The sequence below is a fragment of the Varanus komodoensis genome, unplaced genomic scaffold (assembly GCF_004798865.1).
Source record: "Varanus komodoensis strain SLA01 unplaced genomic scaffold, ASM479886v1 scaffold9, whole genome shotgun sequence".
NCBI lineage: Eukaryota > Metazoa > Chordata > Lepidosauria > Squamata > Varanidae > Varanus > Varanus komodoensis.
The window spans coordinates 24,857,360-24,869,466 of record NW_025336598.1 but is presented as its reverse complement, the minus strand read 5'-3'; positions in this window follow the sequence as shown (position 1 = coordinate 24,869,466).

Here is a 12,107-nt window from a genome sequence, read left to right as displayed (position 1 = left end):
TCTTATATGCCAGTATATTCAGTATTTAAATCTGCATTCTGTTTTGTTTTGAAGTCTCAAGGTGGGTGGTAATACATTTAAATCATATTCTCTTTACAACATTTCTTTCACTGTACTGCCACAAGAACCATTTGGTGCATGTGGAAAAGGCCAGTAGCATGGAGATTATATTTCATACCAATAATGACATGCAAAATAGACAAGGCCTGACCAGGAACTATTATTTGCTAATGTATCTGAATGTTCCATTTCCTTAGCATAAAATTATGGAGCAAACAAGTTGAACAATGAAACATGAAAAGATTTCCTATCCTTTCTGATTCCTAGTTAGATGAGAGATAAACATTGCTTGTTGATGATTTTATATAAAGGCAGTTTGAATGGCTTACGTCTTTGAAAATTTAGCAAATATTTCATGAGAGCACTGGGAATAAATGTACATTTTCTGGATCATTGTTCTCTAAATATAAATCAAACCAAGACCTTATCTTTTATATAAATGAAAGTTAAAACAGTCAGTTGCACCAGGCAGAGACTAATTTCAGTGGACTTAAGCACACATGTTCATTGGATTTGGCTAAAAAGCTTTGAAATTATTTAGAAAATGCTGTAGGCTCTTACCATAATTTTAGGGAATTTCAGGAAGAACTCAACACCATCATGTTGTGCTTGGCAATTTCTACTGTAGTCAACTACTTTTGGGGGCTTCCAATTCATGGGCTCAATCCAACCCAAGTTAAACACTTGCAATTCCACTGATTTCAGAGTTTTAATAGTATGCATAATTCTCTGGAAATCAATGGAAGGGAACAATCCTAAGCTCACTGAGCATACATCCAAGGGACCAGAAGATTACTTGTAAAATACAGTGTTCCAAACTCAAAAGGGAGAGAAGTCAGAGATTTATCCCCAGAACTTCCCTCTAGCAGCTGGCACAGAAAAAACCACACCAGCTTCCTCTCCGAGGCTGGAAATTCAATCTTGGAGATGGGAAAAAGGGGCATTCTGGCAGGTGAGGCGGGGAGGAGACTGGGGAGGCCTGGACACAAGCCGTCCACAAGCCTCTCCAGCCTCATTCCTTATGCCTCCAAAGTGCTCCAGTCATTGCTGTTACAAACTTCAAACTGTCTGTGACTTATGGTGGCCCTATGAATGTATGCCCACCAAAAAGTCCTGTCCTTCACAGCACTACTGATCCCTCATAAACCCAAGACTTTGGCTTCCTTTATGGAACTGATACATCTCATAACTTGTCTTCCCATTCTTCTTCTGTCTTTGACTTTCCCTACCATTATTGTCTTCTCCAATGAGTCTTCCCTTCTCATGCTGTGCTAAAAGTATGATAGTCTCAGTTTTGTCATTTTTGCTTGAGAGGGAGTCCTGGCTTGATTTGTTTTGGAACCCACTTGTTTGTCTTTGTCAGTCCAGAATATTTGCAAAGCTCTCCTCCTGTACCATATTTGAACACATCAGTTTTCTCCCTGTGAGCCTTCTTCACTGTCCAGCTTTCACACCTATAACAAATGATTAGGAACACAGTAGTGTGGATGATTTGGACTTGGTCTCCAGTGAAATGTCCTTACAATGATTATCTTTTCCAGTTCTTTCCTTGCCGCCCTTCCAAGTCTCAGCCTTCTAATTTCTTGGCTGCAGTCTCCTTTTGAATCGATGATCAAGCTGAGGTATGCAAAATCCCCCAGCCAATGTATATTTGCAACATGATCTCAAGTGCCTTTTCCTTTTCAGAATCCACCTTGAACTTCAGGCATCTCTTGTTCCATCCAGCATAAAATTCTCTGCTGCAACAGCTTGAGCATCACTTTGCTTACACAGGAAATTAGTGCAATGATCCTATAAGTTGAAGTCTTTTGCATCTCCTTTCTTGGAGAGTGGAATGTATATCCCAGTTTGTGGCTGTCTAGATGAAGCACATGGGGCAGGAAGGAAGCTGGGCTGCCACTTGGAGATGGTACAAGCCATCAGCCCCAAATTCTTCCCCTCTCTGCCCCCTGGCATGATTCTTCAGCCCTTTCCTTGGGCACTTTCCAATTTTGGAGTTACAGCTGGCACAGCTGTTTCCACACTGGCTGTGAGCAGACAGGGCAGTCCCATCTTTGTCATGGGAACAATCCTGTGGTTCTTCAGACAATGTCAGGAGACCACAGGACTGTGCCCTAAAACTCCTGCAATGGGCCTGTTAGATTTTTGATCCAAAGTAGTAATGGTTAAAACAGCAGCTGTTATGCGCCCAGTTGAGGGAAACAGGTCGACAGTGAAAAGGCAACTTGCCTTCTTTGTTTTCCTTTCCTTTCCATCTATTCCTTTCTTTTCCTTAAATTATATCAATCAATAAGCAGATGGATACATTCCATCCAGATTTCATTAATCAACATCCTTCCCATTTATTACTCTTTATGGCCAACCCTGTTATATGTCTTGTCGCTTTTCCCTTCTGTCCACCTCTATAAGGTACGCATAGTCATCCACACTGATACAAGGGATTTCCAAATTTAGTGATGAACCTGTACAATCTGTGCTCCTGCATGATTCTGAAGGCATTATTGTCTCTCAGAAGGCTCAAGTGGTCACTTATTTATGGAAGTGCAGAAAGCTGCCTCCCACTCCCACAGTGAGGCATTCACAAAGAGAAACAAGAAAATGCAAAGCATCATGAATAACATTCTGCAAAGTCATGTTTCTAAAGTCATGGTTCTTAAATCCATATTATGTCTGCCTTTTCTGCAGATAACCATTCCAAAATAAGATAATCTTGAGGGTATAATATTAGATTGAGGTGGGGGGTTGGAAAACTGAAAATTGGCAGAGCATATGGAAGCAAGCTATGCCTGGATCAAGCTCCTGCTGTGTACTTAACAACCCATCTACATAAATGGCATGGTAATACTATGACAACGGTTGCCATGATACATATGAGTGACTCCTCAGTTCATTATGATTCATGCATCTGAGGTCGCATTCACACTAGCATTTTATTAGAAGTTGAACATGGGGATTAATGTGGTAGAATATTCCTTCCCACAAGCTCTGGTTTTATAGATCCTTCTAATGAAGAGTCCATATATTTTTCACACTCCTGCAGCAAGCTGTGGACCATTGTCTATGCAGATGATTCTGATGGACGAAATAACTACTTTTGTACTCTTCCATTAAGACAATTGATTATGGCAGCCTTCCCCACCTAATGCACTCTCTGTGTGTTGGAAAACAGCTCCCATCTTTCTCATTAACTTAGCTGGCTGGGGTGATGGAAATTCTAGTCCAACAGATCTGGAAGGCACCAGATTGGGAAAGGCTGAAATGTCTACTAATTTCATGAGAAACTGCACACAGCTATATTTCTTTGAAGATAATTCGGTCTAAATCACTCACACCTATTCATCACTCTAGTCATCAGCTCTCTCATGATGGGATGAATTGTAGCTGAATGTGTAAAATACCCTGTGATGGCTGTTTTACACATGTCTTTGGAGGGGGTTTCTCTGTCTGCTAACCATTATGACACACAAGAGACACAACTGAAATGGCCACAGCTTTTATTGAACAGAATTAATTTCAGAGTAAGTTCTGACAGCAGAACAGAGAAATGGCTTGCCCATCCTTGCATTTGCAAGACCGACAGAGGTGCAGCTGTCCTCAGTTTGGCACCTCCATTCCAGGTGATGCTGCACCTGTTAGATAATTGTCCCTCTTGTGCTCTGGAAAGGCACAGGAATCCTGCTAAAATGAAATGGCTACAGTGCAGAAGAGAAAGTGCTGGTTTTCGGTGGTCACTGGTGTTCTGTGTGGCACTGGGGCTGGAAGTATTCTTGTCCAGTGCATGCCAAAAGGCTGCTTGGTTACCTGTGGGCAAACAAGAGAAACATTGGAAAGGTGACACATATTGGGTAGTAACTATAACAACTGGGTTGGGGCTCATTAGGGATATTTGAGGAATTCCCTTGCCCTTTTAGTCTAGATCCCTGTGAAATCCCTTGAAACTTGATACTGAATTCAGGCTCAGTGTGTGAGTTCCATGGCAGGAGTCCTAATAAAGGCCTGAACAGGGGTCTATTAGTAATCAACAAAAGAGGGAAATTTCTGAGCAGGGAAATTTATGTGTTCCTGGATGTTTCTGACCCGTCTCTTTTTTTGAATGGCGTGAGGGATCACGGAAAAGGTACAAGGATCCTGCTGGGGCATGCTGTTGTTCCTCTCTAGTAGCTTCTTTTGCTTGCTTACCTGTGTCAGTTTCCTTGTACTTGCAGCCCCTGTTGTAGGCACAGAATCTCCTGCTGAATGCTGCTGTCTGGCATCCCAAGGCAAAGCTGTAAAAATCTAAGATGTCTGGCCTTGCAAAGTGATCTCTGTGTACAAACTGAACCATCACTTTCACAGTTCTCACTTAGGTTCTCCCAATTCTCCAGTTTCAGGTGCAGAATTAGGGGACCCTATGCTTGCATACTTGCAAAGTTATGTGGAATCCTATAGATCGTTATGGCTGTGGGAGCAAAAGCGGAGAAGGTTGTTGCAGTCATCCTGGGCCCTATAGTGATTTCAGCCAGAGTATTTAGCAACACACCAGGCCCTTTGGAGACATAACACCATTCTGCCCACAGAGGTGGAACCAGGTCTCAGATCCACACTCCTCACCACCCTGTTGTTGGCTCTGCCCAGATTTCTCTTGTGCTGGTAGAGTTCCACTAGCTTATGGGTATTGCTCTTCTGGTATTATTTTCCCTGAAATCTTTTTCTCCCCCAGCACATAGGAGTTTAGGAACAATCCCATCCTGCTCACTGGGTGCAATAGCAACTCAAACACAGGACTGTACAGTGAAAACAATTGTTCTTGATTCTCTGAACAATGAGACTATCTATAGGAAGACCTGATGGTGTGTGCAGAATTGTCTTTATGAATGCACCTTGAAATCTGTTTATCGTATTAGATGGTTCAGCTTCTACTGTTTTCAAGCCATTGTGTGGCCATTAAGACAGAATGCTTAAGAAAGCTGCATGGACATCATTTAGGATCACGGTTCCACTAGTGATCAATAACATTGGCTCCAATGCTTGTAGAGGTCCCATCCTCTTCCTTGTATTCTTCTCAGGAGGGAAAAGGAACAGTTTGCGCTACCACAAACAGCAGCTTATTTGCAAAGATAATCACAACAGAGGCATAGCAAATGGTGCCTTCTTCCATTTTGCCTTGCAGAAGAACACGTGAGAGGAAGAACATTAAATGAGTTAAAATGCATACAACTGGGTCTAATTAAGTTTTCATCTCTTTTTGCACCACCCAAATCACTATTTGCAAACAGAATCACACAGGAGCCAATGCAAGAAGTTACAGGGGAAAAGGTAAGCCTGCAATCCTATCAAGTTCTGACAAAAAAAAAAAAAAAGGCCTACAAAAGCTTGTAGATCTTTTTATGTCTAAATTTGCATAGGATTGTGCCCTTAGTAAAATAAACTGGAAATGAAGGCTGGCAATATCTAGCAGTCTCATTTTATATAACATGCAGGTTTCAAAATGTTCAAGGCCTCAAAAGCTCGTACTTGATCTCTGAATGAAACCATCAAGTAGTGCCTCTCATTTTTCTGATTTCTAGGCTTGCAAGTTTTGAGTTTCATATTTTTTTATTTTTGTTTTAATCCCATCCTTTCAACAAGTGGTCAGAATGGCTTACACAATATAAAATTACAATATTAAAACCACAGTTATTAAAACAATATAAAACAGCACAATATTATGAAACATAAACATCATAAACTAAGAGAAAAGAAAAGGGAGGAAAAGAATGAAAAATGTGACTGTGAGGAAGGGGGGAAAGAGAAAAAAACCTTGAAATATCTAAAACCCTTGATTATTAAAATAATGGTTAAATATAAAGGTCTTTACCTGGCGCCAGAAGGAGTATAACGTCGGCACCAGGCGGACCTCTCTGGGAAGCACATTCCATAGTCTGGGCACCACTGCGGAGAAGGCCCTCCTTCAGGTAGACACCCTCCATATTTCCTTCAAAGAGGGTTTCCGGAGCAAGGCCTCCCCTGCTGATCTTAAGGGGATATTTGCCAGTAGAACTGCTGCTTTCAGCACTAATTGCCTTGACCTAGCCCAGGGGTCGGCAACCTTTAACACTCAAAGAGTCATTTGGACCTGTTTCCCACACAAAAGAAAACACCAGGAGCTGCAAAACCCTTTTGACATCTAAAATGAAGATGACACTGCATATATCGTTTTTTTACCTTAATGCTATGTATATCTTCATTATGATTTAGCTGCAGCTCTTGTTCAGTCACTAAAAACTGTTATTTTTAAACTTACATTATAAACTAGTAGGACTCCTTCCATATATTTTGAATAGGAGAACAGCTTCCTGAAGAGTCAAAGTCAGTGCTAAAGGGCTGCATGCATTAAACAGCAAACCCCATAAGTTGGTCAGCAGTAAAAGCAAATGAATCTACCCATGTATCATTAAATGTTTGGTTTTCTTCAGAAACTTTTCTTCGATTTATCCATAGTTGGCCTGGGGTGGGGGTGGGGGGGAGCTCAGTAAATCAGCGCAGGTCCGCAGATAAACAGGCAAGTGCTGTGAATTGTGACAGGTCCCAAGCGCAGCTTTTAACGTTCAGATGAAGGAGATTGCATTGGGACAAAGAGAATCTTTTCAGCAGCATTCGTCTAACATGAGAGCCTGCAGGAAGCTTGTTTAGCAGAGGAATGTAGCGATTTACTTAACTAGCTGATTTACTTAACTAGCTAGCGCTGCCTTCCGCTGCATTCCTGAGTGGAGCTTCAAGCAGATCAGCGGCTGTGCAGGCGCGTGTTTTGAGCGACGGAGCCGCAGCAGAGGGGTTCAAGAGCCACATGCGGCTCCGGAGCCGCGGGTTGCTGACCCCTGGCCTAACCAGTGAATTACTTCCTACCATAGTTGAAACAAAACCATCAGCAGCCAAGTATCTATTGCAGTGCTGCCTTTACATGTACAGTAGGGCATCACAATTGCATAAGCAGGAATAAATTTCTGTATGCCATAATATAAAGCAGCCATGACTTTTGTGGAAGGAGATATAAATCCTTTGGAAAAAGAAGCACAAATATGCAGACTGAAACACTCTCACTGCGTCTTCCAGAAATGCCATCTTTAACAAAATGAGAACGGGAAAGAGAAGGACAGAAAGCTTTTCTAGTGGTTATGCTCTTTGGCATTTTCAGGTGCAACTCAGGAGCCCATGTAGCCCTGGAGTATGGCAGAGATCCCAAAACTTGTGTGGAAGAGTGGTTCACATGTTAATTCTATGTTGGGTGGATTTGGAGTCAAATCCCCATGAGTCTCACTTGAGTTCAGCCATAAGTCTTGCTTGGTGGCTTTTCTCTTTCCACCTTCTCAGAGGGTGACTGTGAGTATGAAAAGAGATAACCTCTGAATGCTACGGAACCCTACTGATGCTAACCTGAACTCTTTGGGGAAGGGTGAGATCCAAAATGTGTTAAATAAACAAAAGCATGTGAATGTCAAATAATATAATAACTAAAGCTGTGTATTTAGATGAGAAGAGAGAAGAGTTACTCCACAGGCATAGCATGTATGACATCCTTCATCAGCCTGGTGACCTTCAGTTGCGTTGGGCTGCAAGTTTCCTCATTCCCAGCCACTGTGGTCAATTGGGAATTATGGGAGTTGCAGTCCAGCACATCCGGGGGAACCAAGGTTGGGGAAGGGTTAGCACTGGGGCAGATGCACTCCCTTCAGCTCTGCCTGTAACCCCTGCCACCTTTACTAGATGGGAGGGCAACTGGCTGAATGTCAATACCTGCTTGAAAAAGCACAAATTTATTTTCCCACTGTGGAGATGGGGAATAAATTGTATTACCTAGGCCCATTTCAAATCAAGACAGGAAGAGGAGACTTGACTTGTCCATCATTACGTATTCCTTGTGCAAGTTCTAAATAACCATCACTACATGCAAGAAGCCACCAAGAAGCCATCTCCAATTTCATCTTTTGTAAAGTGGTTTGGTAACTATTTGTCTTTTGGGGCGGGTGGGGGGTGATATCGTCAAATACCTTATCAAAATAAGGATTTAGCATGATGGCCTAAGATTGTTAACAAAGCAGAATGCAGAAGTGACAGCCCTTAATTCACCAACTTCAAACGTCATATCATCTTCTCGAGGAAAAAGATCTATATGTTTATGAGAAGTGTCTCAACATCACATACTCCCCCAACTTAGAATCTTGTGATAAAATGCCGACCATTGTACTTGACTGAAATAAGAACATTCACTGCATCCACAGATATTCTTCTAGAAGTGCACAAGATGGAAGTTACAGCATCAGCCAAAAGCATGAATTTCATTACCTCAGACCATGGTTTGTCTCATCATCAGAAGACAGTGTGCCATTACAGACATTTCCAAAGGAATTGCTTGACTTCAGCTTGGTGTCCTCATGGTCTACCGTAGCATCCTGTTTTTTTCTTCTACCAAAAAACTTCTTAAAAGGCTGGAATTTGCTTGCCTTTTTCTTGTCTGCAGATAAGAAGACAAATACACACAAGAGCTTATCAAGATGGCACCTCTGAGAACACTGGTGAATCACAACTCAGTTAGTTAAGCCCTCACCAAGGAAGAATGGGGCCAAAGAGCACTCATAAGCCTAAGCAAACTCTGTGCTTGGAATGTAAATATGTGTCTGCCACTCGCTGTCTAAGAAGGACCTACATTGCAAAAGCAAAAATGCAATCATTAAAACACCTGCCCTGTAGTTTTTAAGATTCACACTTTTAGTGTCAAAACAGACTCAGAGCCTAAAAGGACAAGGACTATTTGCAACTGCTAGAATGCTGTGGCACTAGGAACCTCATCGAGTAATTAATTTAGATTTTGCTTCAACATCCTGCTTTGTCCACATTGCTGAAGGAATGGCATTGGCAACAGATGCTAGCTGTCACAATTAGGAGAGCAAAAACTGCAGTTAGCTTATTATTTAAATACTGCTATGGGTCAGTGGGTGTAGTCCTTTGAACCACACAAATGTCTTTGCAGGTGGGGCAAAGGATTGAGGACTTGGCACAGATATTGATTTAGGGTTTGCTTCTTGTGTCAACACCATAACTGAGATTATGAACATCTAGGTAATTGCCGCATATCCAGAAGGAACTGTTATTTCACTATGCAGTTTAATCAACACCTGAAAACTTTATTCCTACTGATAATGGAGTTTCAGAGAGGTCAACAAAACACAGTCACCCTCACTTATTCTGTTTCTCTTAGCAATGTTGTTTATTTTAGAAAGGAAAACTACTTTCATCCTCTGAAGTCATTAACTGTGTGATTTCACTTATATAAACACCAATGAAGCCCCTTCAACACAACAAATCCACAACTGTAATTTCGGAGTTATAACTATAGTTTCTTATGAGACCCTCACATTAATTGTAGTAATTGGACTCCTATATGGTTACATTTATGGGCTGCAGCAAGATCGCACCTTCAGAGTTTTTCATAGGTTTCTACCCAGTATCCAACAGCTATATTCCAGCATTAAACCTGCTTTGGAAACTAGCCAGAGATCTTTGTCTAATAGGTGATACCGATATGCAATAAACAAACAAGCCAATAAATAACCATTGTCTGTTAGGTTTCATGTACATTAGTATAGGTTTCATGTATATATTAAAATCAAAACACAGATGAAAATTAAGGTCGATGTGTAAAAAATAAAATCATAGTAAGAACAGGTACTTAAAACATACAAATAACACTTTGAACAGAAGCCTGAACTTCTCTGAACAAGAAGATAAAACAGGGAAAACCATACTATAAAAGACAATTAGGGCCAGAGGTGCAATTAAAAGTAGCTTTATGCTTTAATGGTCATATGAGGGGGTGGGTGTTGCTCTTTAAGTCAGCCCTCGTATTTGGCAACCTTCGTTGTAATTCTGCTAAGTGGGGTTGTGGTCTCTGCCCAAAAGTTCTGCAGAGACAACCGTCACCCTGACTCCAGCCTTGAGAATCTACACCTCTGCCCTGCTTCTTGTCACATACTGCAGATGCAGATGACCAAGGGTCTGTGTCACTTCACAAGACCCTCAGTCTATACTACATATTAGAATGCATAGCTCAAAGGGGAGGGAGATAGGAACACATAGTAGCATTTTTTTTCTGAGTTGCATTTATTCAGTTATTCAGTGAAAGACTCCTCCATGGATCACTGCCTTGTTGTGGCGAAGGGGCTTGCGTAGCTCAATGAAACGATGAGCGATGCCATGCAGGGCCACCCAAGACGGTCAGGTCATAGCAGAGAGGTCTGACAAAATGTGATCCACTGGAGAAGGAAATGGCAACCCACTCCAGTATCTTTGCCATGAAAACCCCATGGATAGTACCAAAAGGCAAAAAGATATGATGCTGGAAGATGAGCCCCTCAGGTCGGAAGGTGTCCGGTATGCTACTGGGGAAGAGCAGAGGGCTAGTACTAGTAGCGCCAGAAAGAATGAAGCGACTGGGTCAAAGCCGAAAGGACACTCAGTTGCAGATGTATCTGGTGGTGAAAGGAGAGTCCAATGCTGCAAAGATCTATACTCCATAGGAACCTGGAATGTAAGATCCATGAGTCAGGGCAAGCTGGATGTGGTCAAACAAGAGATGACAAGACTGAACATCGACATCTTAGGAATCAGTGAACTAAAATGGACAGGAATGGGTGAATTTAATTCAGATGACCATCAGGTATACACTGCGGGCAAGAATCCCTCAGAAGAAATGGAGTAGCCTTCATAGTCAATAAAAGGAGTAGGAAAAGCAGTACTGGGATACAATCTCCAAAATGACAGAATGATCTCAGTTCAAATCCAAGGCAAACCATTCAACATCACAATAGTCCAAGTCTATGCCCTGGTGCTGAAGAGGCTGAAGTTGACTGGTTCTATGAAGGCCTACAACACCTTCTAGAATTAACACCCAAAAATGATGTCCTTATCATCATGGGGGATTGGAATGCTTAAGTAGGAAGCCAAAAGATAACCGGAATAACAGGCAAGTTTGCCCTTGGAGTAAAAAATGAAGCAGGGCACAGGCTGGTAGAATTTTGTCAAGAGAATACGATGGTCATAGCAAACACTCTTTTCCAACAACCCAAGAGATGACTCTATACATGGACATCACAAGACGGTCAACACTGAAATCAGATTGACTATGTGCTCTGCAGCCAAAGATGGAGAAAATGGTCTAGTCAGTAAAAACTAGACCAGGAGCTGACTGTGGATCAGATCATGAGCTTCTCATTGCAAAATTTAGGCTTAAATTGAAGAAAGTAGGGAAAAGCACTAGGCCACTCAGGTATGACCTAAATCATATCCCTGATGAATATACAGTAGAGGTGTCAAATAGATATAAGGAATTAGATCTGATAGACAAGTGCCTGAAGAACTATAGATGGAGGTTCGCAACATTGTACAAGAGGTAGCAACTAAAACCATCCCAAAGAAAAAGAAATGCAAGAAAGCAAAATGGCTGTCTGAGGAAGCTTTACAAATAGCTGAGGAAAGAAGGGAAGTGAAAGGCAAGGGAGAAAAGGAAAGATACACCCAACTGAAAGCAGAATTCCAGAGAATAGCTAGAAGAGATAAGAATGCCTTCTTAAATGAACAGTGCAAAGTAATAGAAGAATAGAACAGAATAGGGAGGACCAGGGATCTCTTCAAGAAAATTGGAGATATGCAAAGTTTCATGCATGTTTCATGCAAAGATGGGCATGATAAAGGACCAAAATGACAGGGACCTAACAGAGGCAAAAGAGATTAAGAAAAGATGGCAAGATTACACAGAGGAACTATACAAGAAAGAGCTTAACATCCCTGATAACCACGATGGGGTGGTCACCGACCTCGAGCCAGACACCCTGGAATGTGAAGTCAAATGGGCCTTAGGAAGTCTGGGCAACAACAAAGCTAGTGGAGGTGACAGTATGCCAGCTGAGCTATTCAAAATCTTAAAAGATGATGCAGTAAAAGTGCTACACTCAATATGCCAGCAAATTTGGAAAACTCAACAGTGGCCACAGGACTGGAAAAGGTCAGTTTACATTCCCATCCCAAAGAAGGGC